The sequence below is a fragment of the Ranitomeya variabilis genome, chromosome 1 (genome assembly GCF_051348905.1).
Source record: "Ranitomeya variabilis isolate aRanVar5 chromosome 1, aRanVar5.hap1, whole genome shotgun sequence".
Lineage (NCBI taxonomy): Eukaryota > Metazoa > Chordata > Amphibia > Anura > Dendrobatidae > Ranitomeya > Ranitomeya variabilis.
This window is the reverse complement of record NC_135232.1, coordinates 550,695,610-550,715,313: the sequence shown is the minus strand read 5'-3', so window position 1 is coordinate 550,715,313 and position 19,704 is coordinate 550,695,610.

Below are 19,704 nucleotides of genomic sequence, written 5' to 3'. Positions count from 1 at the left end.
GCCCTGTCCCTGTGGTTTCTGGAAATATGAACCGCCTATTTCTGTGAATACCCTGTGTTGATATATTTGGTCTTAAAGGACCACTGTAGCTAAACAAAGGATTTCCATGTGTTGCTACTCTGTACTTTCGGTTTCACGGCTGCATGCAGGGGGAAGGGGGAATGGTTTTGAATTTCACAGAGCTGACAGGCAGAGTGTAGAGGGGGCGTCAAAGAGCCCACACCATGTGTCTGCCATAGGGCTTTGCTTTTGTATCAGGGAATGCAGTAGGGGAAAAAGGGAGGGGGGGTCAAATCTGCAGCATGTGTGTGTGCCATGAAACCTTCTAGAACTATTCTCATAATATGGCATATTTATATTGTGATAGTGCCCGTATACCGCCCCACACTAATTGTGTCCGTATACCGCCCCACTAATAGTGCCCATATACCGCCCCCCACTAATTGTGTTCTTATACCAACCGTCCGTATACCACCCAACACTAATTGTGTCCATATATAGCCCCCACTAATAGTGACCGTATACTGCCCCCCTACTAATAGTGTACATATATCACCCCCAGTAATTGAGTCTGTATATTGCCCCCACTAATTGTGTCCATATACCCCCCACTAATAGTATCCTTATACCGCCCCCCCCACTAATAGTGTCCATATACCGCCCCCTGCCTAATAGTGTCCATGTACCACACCCCACTAATAGTGTCCGTATACCGCCCCCCACTAGCAGTGTCCATATACCGCCCCCACTAATAGTGTCTGTATTAGGCCCCCTCACTAATAGTGTCAATATACTGCCCCCCACTAATAGTGTTCATATATCGCCCCCCACTAATAGTGTCTGTATACCGCCCCCAATAATAGTGTCCATATACTGCTCCCCACTAATAGTGCCCATATACCGCCCCCCACTAATTGTGTCCATATATCTCCCCCATTAATAGTGTCACTATACCGTTCCCCCACTATTAGTGCCCATATACCGCCCCCACTAATTGTGTTTGTATGTCTCTTCCACTAATAGTGCCCGTCTACCGCCCCCCACTAATTGTTTCTGTATACCGCCCCACACTGTGTCCATATATCACATCCACTAATTGTGTCCATATACCGCCCCCCACTAATAGTGTCTGTATACTGCCCCTCACTAATAATACTGTCCGTATACCACCCCTCTCTAATAGTGTCAGTATACCGGCCTTCAACTAACAGTGTCCGTATACCGCCTCCCACTAATAGTGTCTGTATACCGCCCCCAATAATAGTGTCCATATACTGCTCCCCACTAATAGTGCCCATATACCGCCCCCCACTAATTGTGTCCATATATCTCCCCCATTAATAGTGTCACTATACCGTTCCCCCACTATTAGTGCCCATATACCGCCCCCACTAATTGTGTTTGTATGTCGCTTCCACTAATAGTGCCCGTCTACCGCCCCCCACTAATAGTGTCTGTATACCGCCCCTCACTAATAATACTGTCCGTATACCACCCCTCTCTAATAGTGTCAGTATACCGGCCTTCAACTAACAGTGTCCGTATACCGCCTCCCACTAATAGTGTCTGTATACCGCCCCACACTAATTGTGTCCATATATCACCTTCATTAATAGTGTCCATATGCCCCCCCCACTAATAGTCTGTATACCGCCACCCATTAATAGTGTTGTATACCGCCCCCCACTAATAGTGTCCATATACCCTCCCCCACTAGTAGTGTCCTTATACCACCCCCTCTAATAATGTCTGTACACCACCCCCCACTAACAGTGCCCGTATACTGCCCCCCTAAGTGTCCTTATACCGCCCCCCCACTAATTGTGTCCATACTCTTACCCTCACAAGTAGTGTCAGTATACTGCCCCACCACTATTAGTGTCCTTATACAACCCCCCTTATAATAGTGTCCGTATACCACCGCTCACTAATAATACGATTCGTATACTGCCCCGCACTAATAATAGTGTCCGTATATCACCTCCCTCTAATAGCGTCCGTAAACCAGCCCCAACAGTGTCCATATACTGCCTCCCACTAATAGTGTCCGTATACTGCCTCCCACTAGTAGTGTCCTTATGCCGCCCCCACTAATAGTGTCCGTATACCGCCCCCCACAAATTGTATCTATATACCATCCCCCACTAGTAGTGTCCGTATACCTTCCCCCATTAGTAGTGTTCTTATACCTCCCCCACTAATAATGTCCATATACCGCCCCCCACTTATAGTGTCTGTATACCGCCTCCCCACCCCCACTAAGTGTCCGTATACTTCCCCCGCTGATAGTGTCCATACTCTTAAATACTGCCCCTCCACTCTTAGTGTCCTTAAACAACCCCTTATAATAGTGTCCGTATACCACCCCCCACTAATAATACGCTTCGTATACCGCCTAGCTCTAATAATAGTGTCCGTATACCAACCCCCACAAATAGTGCCCACTAATACCTCCCGTGCTAATAATGTCCATATGCCGCCCCCACTAATAGTGCCTGTATACTGCCCCCCACTAATATTACTGTCCGTATACCGTCCCCACTAGGGTTGAGCGACTTTCATTTTTTTAAGATCGAGTAGGGTTTTGGGAAACCCGATTTTGTCCAGAGTCGAGTCGAGTGCAGTCGGCCGATTATCGTTAAAAGTCGGGGATCGACCGAAACACGAAACCCAATGCAAGTCAATGGGGAAGCATAGTCGGCAGTGAGTGGAGGCCAGGAAAACACCTACAGTGCCCATTTTAATGCCAAAAACATCCATTCTTGTTTCTGAAGCTTGCCAATCTTAATTAACTGTATAATAATAGTTGGGCATAGGGAATTGGGGGAAAGTTGTGGGGGGAGTAGGGCTGGCTCAAGTTTTTCGTGGGCCCAGGAAATGCGGACTACGTCACGGCGGTGTTGCAGGGAAAGGTAAGTATTTAAACGTTGCAAGTGCTGTGATCCTGAGCAAGCAGGGGGGGGCCCACTCGTTCGCATTGGCACTGGCACAGGGCCCCTCAAAGTACGGCGGTGTGTTTGCATGGCGGGGGCGCCTCCCACCAGCAGCGACACTTTTGCGTACTCTGAGGGGCCCTGTGCCAGTGACGTCGCCAACGAGTATGCCCCCCCACCTGATGAAGGAACCTGCACTTTCATCTGCACCTTCCTCTTTGTCCCTGTGTAAGGTGGTATAACATGCGGGAAGGGGAACCTTACTTTCAGCAGGGTCAGATTCTGGCTGTGTAGAGTACAAGGGGAATGTAGTGGTCTAGGTCAATGTACCAGCAGACTCATTTAGCAGTGGCTGGGCAATGGGCAGGATGAGGAGGAAACAGATATAGGGCCAAAGAATAAAGTAGGCTAAATGCAGTTCAAAATTGGTAACAGGACTAAACAGGCGGCATTGCTTTGTTCAGTGGAGTAGCAAACCCAAGAGCAGCAGACACTGTTTCAAGGGCCTAACCACACTAGTAGGCCAAATGCAGTTTAATATCTGATAGTATAGGGCGAAAGCCAGAATGTGGAAGCTCAGCTTTGTTCAGTTGAGGACAACACCAGGGAGGGGCAGACACCTTTAGTAGGCCGGAAAAGCCTATTGCATTTTTTAAAATGGTAATTTGGAGCAGAAGGTTGAAGCTCAGCTTTATTTAGTTGAGGGCAACACCAGGGAGGGGCAGAAGCCGTTAGTAGGCCCTAACCACCATTTTTTTTTTTAAAAACCACTTAATGAGAGCCGGAAGGTTGAAGCTCAGCTTTATTCAGTTGAGGACAACACCAGGCAGGGGCACACAGACAGACACCTTTAGTAGGCCGGAAAAGCCTGTTGCATTTTTTAAAATGGTAATTTGGAGCAGAAGGTTGAAGCTCAGCTTTATTTAGTTGAGGGCAACACCAGGGAGGGGCAGAAGCCGTTAGTAGGCCCTAACCACCATTTTGTTTTTTAAAAACCACTTAATGAGAGCCGGAAGGTTGAAGCTCAGCTTTATTCAGTTGAGGACAACACCAGGCAGGGGCACACAGACAGACACCTTTAGTAGGCCGGAAAAGCCTATTGCATTTTTTAAAATGGTAATTTGGAGCAGAAGGTTGAAGCTCAGCTTTATTCAGTTGAGGACAACACCAGGCAGGGGCACACAGACAGACACCTTTAGTAGGCCGGAAAAGCCTATTGCATTTTTTAAAATGGTAATTTGGAGCAGAAGGTTGAAGCTCAGCTTTATTTAGTTGAGGGCAACACCAGGGAGGGGCAGAAGCCGTTAGTAGGCCCTAACCACCATTTTTTTTTTTAAAAACCACTTAATGAGAGCCGGAAGGTTGAAGCTCAGCTTTATTCAGTTGAGGACAACACCAGGCAGGGGCACACAGACAGACACCTTTAGTAGGCCGGAAAAGCCTATTGCATTTTTTAAAATGGTAATTTGGAGCAGAAGGTTGAAGCTCAGCTTTATTTAGTTGAGGGCAACACCAGGGAGGGGCAGAAGCCGTTAGTAGGCCCTAACCACCATTTTGTTTTTTAAAAACCACTTAATGAGAGCCGGAAGGTTGAAGCTCAGCTTTATTCAGTTGAGGACAACACCAGGCAGGGGCACACAGACAGACACCTTTAGTAGGCCGGAAAAGCCTATTGCATTTTTTAAAATGGTAATTTGGAGCAGAAGGTTGAAGCTCAGCTTTATTTAGTTGAGGGCAACACCAGGGAGGGGCAGAAGCCGTTAGTAGGCCCTAACCACCATTTTGTTTTTTAAAAACCACTTAATGAGAGCCGGAAGGTTGAAGCTCAGCTTTATTCAGTTGAGGACAACACCAGGCAGGGGCACACAGACAGACACCTTTAGTAGGCCGGAAAAGCCTATTGCATTTTTTAAAATGGTAATTTGGAGCAGAAGGTTGAAGCTCAGCTTTATTCAGTTGAGGACAACACCAGGCAGGGGCACACAGACAGACACCTTTAGTAGGCCGGAAAAGCCTATTGCATTTTTTAAAATGGTAATTTGGAGCAGAAGGTTGAAGCTCAGCTTTATTTAGTTGAGGGCAACACCAGGGAGGGGCAGAAGCCGTTAGTAGGCCCTAACCACCATTTTTTTTTTTAAAAACCACTTAATGAGAGCCGGAAGGTTGAAGCTCAGCTTTATTCAGTTGAGGACAACACCAGGCAGGGGCACACAGACAGACACCTTTAGTAGGCCGGAAAAGCCTATTGCATTTTTTAAAATGGTAATTTGGAGCAGAAGGTTGAAGCTCAGCTTTATTTAGTTGAGGGCAACACCAGGGAGGGGCAGAAGCCGTTAGTAGGCCCTAACCACCATTTTGTTTTTTAAAAACCACTTAATGAGAGCCGGAAGGTTGAAGCTCAGCTTTATTCAGTTGAGGACAACACCAGGCAGGGGCACACAGACAGACACCTTTAGTAGGCCGGAAAAGCCTATTGCATTTTTTAAAATGGTAATTTGGAGCAGAAGGTTGAAGCTCAGCTTTATTCAGTTGAGGACAACACCAGGCAGGGGCACACAGACAGACACCTTTAGTAGGCCGGAAAAGCCTATTGCATTTTTTAAAATGGTAATTTGGAGCAGAAGGTTGAAGCTCAGCTTTATTTAGTTGAGGGCAACACCAGGGAGGGGCAGAAGCCGTTAGTAGGCCCTAACCACCATTTTTTTTTTTAAAAACCACTTAATGAGAGCCGGAAGGTTGAAGCTCAGCTTTATTCAGTTGAGGACAACACCAGGCAGGGGCACACAGACAGACACCTTTAGTAGGCCGGAAAAGCCTATTGCATTTTTTAAAATGGTAATTTGGAGCAGAAGGTTGAAGCTCAGCTTTATTTAGTTGAGGGCAACACCAGGGAGGGGCAGAAGCCGTTAGTAGGCCCTAACCACCATTTTGTTTTTTAAAAACCACTTAATGAGAGCCGGAAGGTTGAAGCTCAGCTTTATTCAGTTGAGGACAACACCAGGCAGGGGCACACAGACAGACACCTTTAGTAGGCCGGAAAAGCCTATTGCATTTTTTAAAATGGTAATTTGGAGCAGAAGGTTGAAGCTCAGCTTTATTCAGTTGAGGACAACACCAGGCAAGGGCACACAGACAGACACCTTTAGTAGGCCGGAAAAGCCTATTGCATTTTTTAAAATGGTAATTTGGAGCAGAAGGTTGAAGCTCAGCTTTATTTAGTTGAGGGCAACACCAGGGAGGGGCAGAAGCCGTTAGTAGGCCCTAACCACCATTTTTTTTTTTAAAAACCACTTAATGAGAGCCGGAAGGTTGAAGCTCAGCTTTATTCAGTTGAGGACAACACCAGGCAGGGGCACACAGACAGACACCTTTAGTAGGCCGGAAAAGCCTATTGCATTTTTTAAAATGGTAATTTGGAGCAGAAGGTTGAAGCTCAGCTTTATTTAGTTGAGGGCAACACCAGGGAGGGGCAGAAGCCGTTAGTAGGCCCTAACCACCATTTTTTTTTTTAAAAACCACTTAATGAGAGCCGGAAGGTTGAAGCTCAGCTTTATTCAGTTGAGGACAACACCAGGCAGGGGCACACAGACAGACACCTTTAGTAGGCCGGAAAAGCCTATTGCATTTTTTAAAATGGTAATTTGGAGCAGAAGGTTGAAGCTCAGCTTTATTTAGTTGAGGGCAACACCAGGGAGGGGCAGAAGCCGTTAGTAGGCCCTAACCACCATTTTTTTTTTTAAAAACCACTTAATGAGAGCCGGAAGGTTGAAGCTCAGCTTTATTCAGTTGAGGACAACACCAGGCAGGGGCACACAGACAGACACCTTTAGTAGGCCGGAAAAGCCTATTGCATTTTTTAAAATGGTAATTTGGAGCAGAAGGTTGAAGCTCAGCTTTATTTAGTTGAGGGCAACACCAGGGAGGGGCAGAAGCCGTTAGTAGGCCCTAACCACCATTTTTTTTTTTAAAAACCACTTAATGAGAGCCGGAAGGTTGAAGCTCAGCTTTATTCAGTTGAGGACAACACCAGGCAGGGGCACACAGACAGACACCTTTAGTAGGCCGGAAAAGCCTATTGCATTTTTTAAAATGGTAATTTGGAGCAGAAGGTTGAAGCTCAGCTTTATTCAGTTGAGGACAACACCAGGCAGGGGCACACAGACAGACACCTTTAGTAGGCCGGAAAAGCCTATTGCATTTTTTAAAATGGTAATTTGGAGCAGAAGGTTGAAGCTCAGCTTTATTCAGTTGAGGACAACACCAGGCAGGGGCACACAGACAGACACCTTTAGTAGGCCGGAAAAGCCTATTGCATTTTTTAAAATGGTAATTTGGAGCAGAAGGTTGAAGCTCAGCTTTATTTAGTTGAGGGCAACACCAGGGAGGGGCAGAAGCCGTTAGTAGGCCCTAACCACCATTTTGTTTTTTAAAAACCACTTAATGAGAGCCGGAAGGTTGAAGCTCAGCTTTATTCAGTTGAGGACAACACCAGGCAGGGGCACACAGACAGACACCTTTAGTAGGCCGGAAAAGCCTATTGCATTTTTTAAAATGGTAATTTGGAGCAGAAGGTTGAAGCTCAGCTTTATTCAGTTGAGGACAACACCAGGCAGGGGCACACAGACAGACACCTTTAGTAGGCCGGAAAAGCCTATTGCATTTTTTAAAATGGTAATTTGGAGCAGAAGGTTGAAGCTCAGCTTTATTTAGTTGAGGGCAACACCAGGGAGGGGCAGAAGCCGTTAGTAGGCCCTAACCACCATTTTTTTTTTTAAAAACCACTTAATGAGAGCCGGAAGGTTGAAGCTCAGCTTTATTCAGTTGAGGACAACACCAGGCAGGGGCACACAGACAGACACCTTTAGTAGGCCGGAAAAGCCTATTGCATTTTTTAAAATGGTAATTTGGAGCAGAAGGTTGAAGCTCAGCTTTATTCAGTTGAGGACAACACCAGGCAGGGGCACACAGACAGACACCTTTAGTAGGCCGGAAAAGCCTATTGCATTTTTTAAAATGGTAATTTGGAGCAGAAGGTTGAAGCTCAGCTTTATTCAGTTGAGGACAACACCAGGCAGGGGCACACAGACAGACACCTTTAGTAGGCCGGAAAAGCCTATTGCATTTTTTAAAATGGTAATTTGGAGCAGAAGGTTGAAGCTCAGCTTTATTTAGTTGAGGGCAACACCAGGGAGGGGCAGAAGCCGTTAGTAGGCCCTAACCACCATTTTGTTTTTTAAAAACCACTTAATGAGAGCCGGAAGGTTGAAGCTCAGCTTTATTCAGTTGAGGACAACACCAGGCAGGGGCACACAGACAGACACCTTTAGTAGGCCGGAAAAGCCTATTGCATTTTTTAAAATGGTAATTTGGAGCAGAAGGTTGAAGCTCAGCTTTATTCAGTTGAGGACAACACCAGGCAGGGGCACACAGACAGACACCTTTAGTAGGCCGGAAAAGCCTATTGCATTTTTTAAAATGGTAATTTGGAGCAGAAGGTTGAAGCTCAGCTTTATTTAGTTGAGGGCAACACCAGGGAGGGGCAGAAGCCGTTAGTAGGCCCTAACCACCATTTTTTTTTTTAAAAACCACTTAATGAGAGCCGGAAGGTTGAAGCTCAGCTTTATTCAGTTGAGGACAACACCAGGCAGGGGCACACAGACAGACACCTTTAGTAGGCCGGAAAAGCCTATTGCATTTTTTAAAATGGTAATTTGGAGCAGAAGGTTGAAGCTCAGCTTTATTTAGTTGAGGGCAACACCAGGGAGGGGCAGAAGCCGTTAGTAGGCCCTAACCACCATTTTTTTTTTTAAAAACCACTTAATGAGAGCCGGAAGGTTGAAGCTCAGCTTTATTCAGTTGAGGACAACACCAGGCAGGGGCACACAGACAGACACCTTTAGTAGGCCGGAAAAGCCTATTGCATTTTTTAAAATGGTAATTTGGAGCAGAAGGTTGAAGCTCAGCTTTATTCAGTTGAGGACAACACCAGGCAGGGGCACACAGACAGACACCTTTAGTAGGCCGGAAAAGCCTATTGCATTTTTTAAAATGGTAATTTGGAGCAGAAGGTTGAAGCTCAGCTTTATTCAGTTGAGGACAACACCAGGCAGGGGCACACAGACAGACACCTTTAGTAGGCCGGAAAAGCCTATTGCATTTTTTAAAATGGTAATTTGGAGCAGAAGGTTGAAGCTCAGCTTTATTTAGTTGAGGGCAACACCAGGGAGGGGCAGAAGCCGTTAGTAGGCCCTAACCACCATTTTGTTTTTTAAAAACCACTTAATGAGAGCCGGAAGGTTGAAGCTCAGCTTTATTCAGTTGAGGACAACACCAGGCAGGGGCACACAGACAGACACCTTTAGTAGGCCGGAAAAGCCTATTGCATTTTTTAAAATGGTAATTTGGAGCAGAAGGTTGAAGCTCAGCTTTATTCAGTTGAGGACAACACCAGGCAGGGGCACACAGACAGACACCTTTAGTAGGCCGGAAAAGCCTATTGCATTTTTTAAAATGGTAATTTGGAGCAGAAGGTTGAAGCTCAGCTTTATTTAGTTGAGGGCAACACCAGGGAGGGGCAGAAGCCGTTAGTAGGCCCTAACCACCATTTTTTTTTTTAAAAACCACTTAATGAGAGCCGGAAGGTTGAAGCTCAGCTTTATTCAGTTGAGGACAACACCAGGCAGGGGCACACAGACAGACACCTTTAGTAGGCCGGAAAAGCCTATTGCATTTTTTAAAATGGTAATTTGGAGCAGAAGGTTGAAGCTCAGCTTTATTTAGTTGAGGGCAACACCAGGGAGGGGCAGAAGCCGTTAGTAGGCCCTAACCACCATTTTTTTTTTTAAAAACCACTTAATGAGAGCCGGAAGGTTGAAGCTCAGCTTTATTCAGTTGAGGACAACACCAGGCAGGGGCACACAGACAGACACCTTTAGTAGGCCGGAAAAGCCTATTGCATTTTTTAAAATGGTAATTTGGAGCAGAAGGTTGAAGCTCAGCTTTATTTAGTTGAGGGCAACACCAGGGAGGGGCAGAAGCCGTTAGTAGGCCCTAACCACCATTTTGTTTTTTAAAAACCACTTAATGAGAGCCGGAAGGTTGAAGCTCAGCTTTATTCAGTTGAGGACAACACCAGGCAGGGGCACACAGACAGACACCTTTAGTAGGCCGGAAAAGCCTATTGCATTTTTTAAAATGGTAATTTGGAGCAGAAGGTTGAAGCTCAGCTTTATTCAGTTGAGGACAACACCAGGCAGGGGCACACAGACAGACACCTTTAGTAGGCCGGAAAAGCCTATTGCATTTTTTAAAATGGTAATTTGGAGCAGAAGGTTGAAGCTCAGCTTTATTTAGTTGAGGGCAACACCAGGGAGGGGCAGAAGCCGTTAGTAGGCCCTAACCACCATTTTTTTTTTTTAAAAACCACTTAATGAGAGCCGGAAGGTTGAAGCTCAGCTTTATTCAGTTGAGGACAACACCAGGCAGGGGCACACAGACAGACACCTTTAGTAGGCCGGAAAAGCCTATTGCATTTTTTAAAATGGTAATTTGGAGCAGAAGGTTGAAGCTCAGCTTTATTTAGTTGAGGGCAACACCAGGGAGGGGCAGAAGCCGTTAGTAGGCCCTAACCACCATTTTTTTTTTTAAAAACCACTTAATGAGAGCCGGAAGGTTGAAGCTCAGCTTTATTCAGTTGAGGACAACACCAGGCAGGGGCACACAGACAGACACCTTTAGTAGGCCGGAAAAGCCTATTGCATTTTTTAAAATGGTAATTTGGAGCAGAAGGTTGAAGCTCAGCTTTATTTAGTTGAGGGCAACACCAGGGAGGGGCAGAAGCCGTTAGTAGGCCCTAACCACCATTTTTTTTTTTTAAAACCACTTAATGAGAGCCGGAAGGTTGAAGCTCAGCTTTATTCAGTTGAGGACAACACCAGGCAGGGGCACACAGACAGACACCTTTAGTAGGCCGGAAAAGCCTATTGCATTTTTTAAAATGGTAATTTGGAGCAGAAGGTTGAAGCTCAGCTTTATTTAGTTGAGGGCAACACCAGGGAGGGGCAGAAGCCGTTAGTAGGCCCTAACCACCATTTTGTTTTTTAAAAACCACTTAATGAGAGCCGGAAGGTTGAAGCTCAGCTTTATTCAGTTGAGGACAACACCAGGCAGGGGCACACAGACAGACACCTTTAGTAGGCCGGAAAAGCCTATTGCATTTTTTAAAATGGTAATTTGGAGCAGAAGGTTGAAGCTCAGCTTTATTCAGTTGAGGACAACACCAGGCAGGGGCACACAGACAGACACCTTTAGTAGGCCGGAAAAGCCTATTGCATTTTTTAAAATGGTAATTTGGAGCAGAAGGTTGAAGCTCAGCTTTATTTAGTTGAGGGCAACACCAGGGAGGGGCAGAAGCCGTTAGTAGGCCCTAACCACCATTTTTTTTTTAAAAAACCACTTAATGAGAGCCGGAAGGTTGAAGCTCAGCTTTATTCAGTTGAGGACAACACCAGGCAGGGGCACACAGACAGACACCTTTAGTAGGCCGGAAAAGCCTATTGCATTTTTTAAAATGGTAATTTGGAGCAGAAGGTTGAAGCTCAGCTTTATTTAGTTGAGGGCAACACCAGGGAGGGGCAGAAGCCGTTAGTAGGCCCTAACCGCCATTTTTTTTTTTAAAAACCACTTAATGAGAGCCGGAAGGTTGAAGCTCAGCTTTATTCAGTTGAGGACAACACCAGGCAGGGGCACACAGACAGACACCTTTAGTAGGCCGGAAAAGCCTATTGCATTTTTTAAAATGGTAATTTGGAGCAGAAGGTTGAAGCTCAGCTTTATTCAGTTGAGGACAACACCAGGCAGGGGCACACAGACAGACACCTTTAGTAGGCCGGAAAAGCCTATTGCATTTTTTAAAATGGTAATTTGGAGCAGAAGGTTGAAGCTCAGCTTTATTCAGTTGAGGACAACACCAGGCAGGGGCACACAGACAGACACCTTTAGTAGGCCGGAAAAGCCTATTGCATTTTTTAAAATGGTAATTTGGAGCAGAAGGTTGAAGCTCAGCTTTATTTAGTTGAGGGCAACACCAGGGAGGGGCAGAAGCCGTTAGTAGGCCCTAACCACCATTTTGTTTTTTAAAAACCACTTAATGAGAGCCGGAAGGTTGAAGCTCAGCTTTATTCAGTTGAGGACAACACCAGGCAGGGGCACACAGACAGACACCTTTAGTAGGCCGGAAAAGCCTATTGCATTTTTTAAAATGGTAATTTGGAGCAGAAGGTTGAAGCTCAGCTTTATTCAGTTGAGGACAACACCAGGCAGGGGCACAAAGACAGACACCTTTAGTAGGCCGGAAAAGCCTATTGCATTTTTTAAAATGGTAATTTGGAGCAGAAGGTTGAAGCTCAGCTTTATTTAGTTGAGGGCAACACCAGGGAGGGGCAGAAGCCGTTAGTAGGCCCTAACCACCATTTTTTTTTTTAAAAACCACTTAATGAGAGCCGGAAGGTTGAAGCTCAGCTTTATTCAGTTGAGGACAACACCAGGCAGGGGCACACAGACAGACACCTTTAGTAGGCCGGAAAAGCCTATTGCATTTTTTAAAATGGTAATTTGGAGCAGAAGGTTGAAGCTCAGCTTTATTTAGTTGAGGGCAACACCAGGGAGGGGCAGAAGCCGTTAGTAGGCCCTAACCACCATTTTTTTTTTTAAAAACCACTTAATGAGAGCCGGAAGGTTGAAGCTCAGCTTTATTCAGTTGAGGACAACACCAGGCAGGGGCACACAGACAGACACCTTTAGTAGGCCGGAAAAGCCTATTGCATTTTTTAAAATGGTAATTTGGAGCAGAAGGTTGAAGCTCAGCTTTATTTAGTTGAGGGCAACACCAGGGAGGGGCAGAAGCCGTTAGTAGGCCCTAACCACCATTTTGTTTTTTAAAAACCACTTAATGAGAGCCGGAAGGTTGAAGCTCAGCTTTATTCAGTTGAGGACAACACCAGGCAGGGGCACACAGACAGACACCTTTAGTAGGCCGGAAAAGCCTATTGCATTTTTTAAAATGGTAATTTGGAGCAGAAGGTTGAAGCTCAGCTTTATTCAGTTGAGGACAACACCAGGCAGGGGCACACAGACAGACACCTTTAGTAGGCCGGAAAAGCCTATTGCATTTTTTAAAATGGTAATTTGGAGCAGAAGGTTGAAGCTCAGCTTTATTTAGTTGAGGGCAACACCAGGGAGGGGCAGAAGCCGTTAGTAGGCCCTAACCACCATTTTTTTTTTTAAAAACCACTTAATGAGAGCCGGAAGGTTGAAGCTCAGCTTTATTCAGTTGAGGACAACACCAGGCAGGGGCACACAGACAGACACCTTTAGTAGGCCGGAAAAGCCTATTGCATTTTTTAAAATGGTAATTTGGAGCAGAAGGTTGAAGCTCAGCTTTATTTAGTTGAGGGCAACACCAGGGAGGGGCAGAAGCCGTTAGTAGGCCCTAACCACCATTTTTTTTTTTAAAAACCACTTAATGAGAGCCGGAAGGTTGAAGCTCAGCTTTATTCAGTTGAGGACAACACCAGGCAGGGGCACACAGACAGACACCTTTAGTAGGCCGGAAAAGCCTATTGCATTTTTTAAAATGGTAATTTGGAGCAGAAGGTTGAAGCTCAGCTTTATTTAGTTGAGGGCAACACCAGGGAGGGGCAGAAGCCGTTAGTAGGCCCTAACCACCATTTTGTTTTTTAAAAACCTCTTAATGAGAGCCGGAAGGTTGAAGCTCAGCTTTATTCAGTTGAGGACAACACCAGGCAGGGGCACACAGACAGACACCTTTAGTAGGCCGGAAAAGCCTATTGCATTTTTTAAAATGGTAATTTGGAGCAGAAGGTTGAAGCTCAGCTTTATTCAGTTGAGGACAACACCAGGCAGGGGCACACAGACAGACACCTTTAGTAGGCCGGAAAAGCCTATTGCATTTTTTAAAATGGTAATTTGGAGCAGAAGGTTGAAGCTCAGCTTTATTTAGTTGAGGGCAACACCAGGGAGGGGCAGAAGCCGTTAGTAGGCCCTAACCACCATTTTTTTTTTTAAAAACCACTTAATGAGAGCCGGAAGGTTGAAGCTCAGCTTTATTCAGTTGAGGACAACACCAGGCAGGGGCACACAGACAGACACCTTTAGTAGGCCGGAAAAGCCTATTGCATTTTTTAAAATGGTAATTTGGAGCAGAAGGTTGAAGCTCAGCTTTATTTAGTTGAGGGCAACACCAGGGAGGGGCAGAAGCCGTTAGTAGGCCCTAACCACCATTTTTTTTTTTTAAAACCACTTAATGAGAGCCGGAAGGTTGAAGCTCAGCTTTATTCAGTTGAGGACAACACCAGGCAGGGGCACACAGACAGACACCTTTAGTAGGCCGGAAAAGCCTATTGCATTTTTTAAAATGGTAATTTGGAGCAGAAGGTTGAAGCTCAGCTTTATTTAGTTGAGGGCAACACCAGGGAGGGGCAGAAGCCGTTAGTAGGCCCTAGCCAAAGTTGAAGGCCAAATGCAGTTTAATTTCTGATACTATAGGCCGAAAGCCAGAAGGTGGAAGCTCCGATTTAGACAGTGGAGGACAATTTGAATTAGGGACTGCAGACAGACTTAGTAGGCTGTCCCCTGTGGACCATGCATCCAACACATTAACCCATTGCGCCGTAATGGACACGTAATCTTCCGTGGCCATGCCTACAGGTCCATGCGTCTGTTGTCAGGTGCACCTTTGTACTCACAGATTGCCAGAGTGCATGGACAATGCGGTCTTCTACATGCTGGTGGAGGGTTGGGATGGCTTTTCTCGCAAAAGAAGTGTCAACTGGTTAGCTTGTAGCGTGGTACAGCGTAGTCCATCATGGCCTTATTAATAGTAAATAAAATATATAACTAGGCTCTATGAACTTTTAAATAGGTTCCAGGGGTACACGGGCAGCATTGGTGTGGTCAGTGGAGGAGTATTGCAAGTAGGGGCTGCAGACAGGCTATCAAAGGCCTAAAATAACAAACAGTAGGCAGTCATGGCAGTTTTACATCGGTTACATGGATACACAGGCAGGCACTCCAGGCAGCATTGTGGTCAGTGGAGGAGTATTGCAAGTAGGGGCCGCAGACAGGCTATCAAAGGCCTAAAATAACAAACAGTAGGCAGTCATGGCAGTTTTACATCGGTTACATGGATACACAGGCAGGCACTCCAGGCAGCATTGTGGTCAGTGGAGGAGTATTGCAAGTAGGGGCCGCAGACAGGCTATCAAAGGCCTAAAATAACAAACAGTAGGCAGTCATGGCAGTTTTACATCGGTTACATGGATACACAGGCAGGCAGCATTGTGGTCAGTGGAGGAGTATTGCAAGTAGGGGCCGCAGACAGGCTATCAAAGGCCTAAAATAACAAACAGTAGGCAGTCATGGCAGTTTTACATCGGTTACATGGATACACAGGCAGGCACTCCAGGCAGCATTGTGGTCAGTGGAGGAGTATTGCAAGTAGGGGCCGCAGACAGGCTATCAAAGGCCTAAAATAACAAACAGTAGGCAGTCATGGCAGTTTTACATCGGTTACATGGATACACAGGCAGGCAGCATTGTGGTCAGTGGAGGAGTATTGCAAGTAGGGGCCGCAGACAGGCTATCAAAGGCCTAAAATAACAAACAGTAGGCAGTCATGGCAGTTTTACATCGGTTACATGGATACACAGGCAGGCAGCATTGTGGTCAGTGGAGGAGTATTGCAAGTAGGGGCCGCAGACAGGCTATCAAAGGCCTAAAATAACAAACAATAGGCTCATGGCAGTTTTACAGCGGTTACATGGATACACAGGCAGCTAGGTGGTGAGTGGAGGAGTATTTAAAGTAAGGACCGCAGACAGGCTATCAAAGGCCTAACATAACAAACAATAGGCTCATGGCAGTTTTACAGCGGTTACATGGATAGACGGGCAGGCAGCTTGGTGGTGAGTGGAGGAGTATTTAAAGTAGGGACCGCAGACAGGCTATCAAAGGCCTAACATAACAAACAATAGGCTCATGGCAGTTTTACAGAGGTTACATGGATACACGGGCAGGCAGCTTGGTGGTGAGTGGAGGAGTATTTAAAGTAGGGACCGCAGACAGGCTTCAAAGGCCTAACATAAAAAAATGGGCTGGCTGTAGGCACTTTATAATTGGTTCCAGGGGTACACGGGCAGCAGTGGTCTGGTCAGTGGAGGACTAGTGGAAGGAGGGACCGCAGACAGGCTTCAAAGGCCTAACATAAAAAAATGGGCTGGCTGTAGGCACTTTATAATTGGTTCCAGGGGTACACGGGCAGCAGTGGTCTGGCCAGTGGAGGACTAGTGGAAGGAGGGACCGCAGACAGGCTTCAAAGGCCTAACATAAAAAAATGGGCTGGCTGTAGGCACTTTATAATTGGTTCCAGGGGTACACGGGCAGCAGTGGTCTGGCCAGTGGAGGACTAGTGGAAGGAGGGACCGCAGACAGGCTTCAAAGGCCTAACATAAAAAAATGGGCTGGCTGTAGGCACTTTATAATTGGTTCCAGGGGTACACGGGCAGCAGTGGTCTGGCCAGTGGAGGACTAGTGGAAGGAGGGACCGCAGACAGGCTTCAAAGGCCTAAAATAACAAACAATAGGCTCATGGCAGTTTTACAGCGGTTACATGGATACACGGGCAGGCAGCTTGGTGGTGAGTGGAGGAGTATTTAAAGTAGGGACCGCAGACAGGCTATCAAAGGCCTAAAATAACAAACAATAGGCTCATGGCAGTTTTACAGCGGTTACATGGATACACGGGCAGCTTGGTGGTGAGTGGAGGAGTAGTGCAAGGAGTGTCTGTCCCAGTACTCCCAAAATATAAATAGATGTTAATGTCTCGCAAAACAACCAAAACAAAAAAAAAGGTGGCATACTTAGGTACAGGGGTGGGCTCATCTGCTGAGTTTCTGACATAGTAATTTGGCAGTAACTATTTAATGGTGCCAATATAGGACACAGACACAGACTACTTTAAGTTGCATCATAGATGTCTACAAATTTGTATTGTCAGTGCCAGACATTGAATGATGTCAGCGAATAGACTAAAGATTGGTGGAGCTGTGCGACATAATTTTGCATGTGGTAGAGCACATTTTGAGCTGGGGTAGGGGGGAACTCTCTAGAGGCCGGCGGGACCGCCCCAGGGCCCCTCATGTTACAACGGTGTGTCTGACAAAAACACGGAGGAAAAAAGTCCACTTCAACATATTTAGAAAACAATATACAAAAGATTTATTAAGTAATCAATACAAATACAAATATATAAAATACAAAACATGGGTGTATTGTTAATACCGCCATATAGCAGAAGACACATAGGAGGAAATGTGGCAATGACCAAGTCAGGGGGGGAGTTCACATATACACCTTTTGGGTGGCAGCGTCAGCTCAGAAAGTAAAGAGAATGTACGACCAAATACAATCACTACGTCTAACTCACATGGCACAAGTAGCCCAAAGTGCAAAGGTCATATCTTCATAAGCACATATAGTTGCTGCTTACCCATTATGGATCAGGTGTGTTCTCCCCACCTCACTCGGTCCCCCTGGACGCGCGTTTCGCGTGGCTTTTTTTTGACACCCTGTTGAAAAAGCCACGCGAAACACGCGTCCGGGGGGACCGAGTGAGGTGGGGAGAACACACCTGATCCATAATGGGTAAGCAGCAACTATATGTGCTTATGAAGATATGACCTTTGCACTTTGGGCTACTTGTGCCATGTGAGTTAGACGTAGTGATTGTATTTGGTCGTACATTCTCTTTACTTTCTGAGCTGACGCTGCCACCCAAAAGGTGTATATGTGAATGGAGCGCCCCCACACCGCCGCAGGGCCGAGGGGTACCCGGAGCCGGGCCTCTAGGTCTCAGTCCTGGGGTTGTCACGGTGGCTAGACCCGGTCCGTGGCCCTGTCTGTCAGTGGGGGACGTCCGGTGCAATAAGTGGTGTAGTAACGGTGTAGCGGTGCAGTTGTGGGGTGCAGGTCGCGGTAAATAACGAGGACACCAGGTTGCAGTCTCTTTACTTCTTTACTGAAGCTCTCTGGGTCCTCAGTCCAGAATACGGCTCACCAGGCTGCGCAAGTCCGGCCGGTCCAATGGCACTTCCAGAGCTCTCCTTGCAGGTGGAAATCGGTGCCTTCCTTCTAGCGCTATGTGTTGCAGTCCTTCCCTGCTGTGCTTACGGAAAGTACCCCACAACTGTTGTGTCTGTTTCTCGTGTTCCCTCACAACAACTTAATTCGCAAAGATCTTCCTCGTCCCTCCAGATACTATGGTAGGAACGCACCCGTATGACGGGGAGGCTCGGAGATCTTCCGGGACTCTATCTGCGCCCCTCTCCTGTTGGTACCCCCCTTTGCCTTCCTGGGTGATGCGTGAGACAGTCCGCCTAAAGCTAACTGCCCTGCCGTAGGTCTGAGGTATGGCTTGAAACTCTTTACCTCCTCGGCGTTCCGGCCACCGGTAGTGCGCCTCAGTAAGGTGCTGCCTCTTTCAGCACAACCCTCACTGGTATCTCCTTTCGCTTGACTTCGTTTCTCACTCAGCACAATCTATCTCGCTTCTAGTCCTTTCTTGAGTCCCGCCGCTTCCAGGAGCCTGCGCGGACCCGTTACGTTCTTTCAATGCCAAGCCTCTGCCAGGATCCCACCCCTGGCAGAGACCCTACAGTCTCTCCCTTCACAACACCCCCTGCCACAGGGTGTTGCTCCGTTCAATCCCGTCAGCGTTCTCTCTAACTTCCTGCCTGACCCCCAGTTTACCCACTATGGTGGGGAGTGGCCTAATGAATAGCACCCTTAGCTCCCCCCGGAGGCCCAGCTGTGAGATGTATTGGTGACTGTGATACCTGCTCAGAGAACTCCTTCAGTGCCATCGAACGCACCATGGCCCCCCTTAGTGGCTGAGCCATGATACTGCAACGACCAGGACTCTGGGGCGCTGCACTCCCCCCTGGTTAAACACAGTACTCCGGGACTGGGAAGAAAAACAACAATACAGGTTAGCAAAAAGACATACAATTTTGTTGAGTGCAAATAACAGTAAGTATACTTGAAGAGGCTTCCCTTTATGGGAGGTGAGGACACTTTTAACGTTACAAACATAATCAACATTATAAATTACAGAGCATAAATAACTTCTGTTACCCAACCGGGTATTCTACTTAGCGCAATTTTTGGAACAATAACTTAACATTGCCTTTAAGAAACTCACACTCTTAGTCTATCAAAGGCCTTCCTATAATCACATTATAAGGTATTTCAACTTTACATTCTCCTTCTTGTGAACCTGCAGGACCGCCTGTCCCTACGGCACCAGACCTACTGCCTCTCCTTTCTTTTACAGGACCGCCCTGTTCAGCCAGGGCCTACTGCCTTTCGCTACTATACACAGTATAGACATAACATTCCTTTCATTTAAAGAACTCTGAGCCCGCTCTACTCGGCTCCTTTAAGGACTCACTCTCTAACCCCTACGGGTTCACTCTCTGTCCTTAGTAACAAAGTAACTTTTCAATGGGGACGCGGGGTTTACCTTCTATCCTCACCTTCATTATTACTTCTTTTACTTTCAACTATGCAGGCTTCTACATCTACCCCTACGGGCTCTCTGCATCTTTCCTTTCTACAAAACATTATTCAAATTTCACATTTCAACAACTTCAACACATATAACTCGGCATGTAAAACAGTTACATTTTCTTTTTCA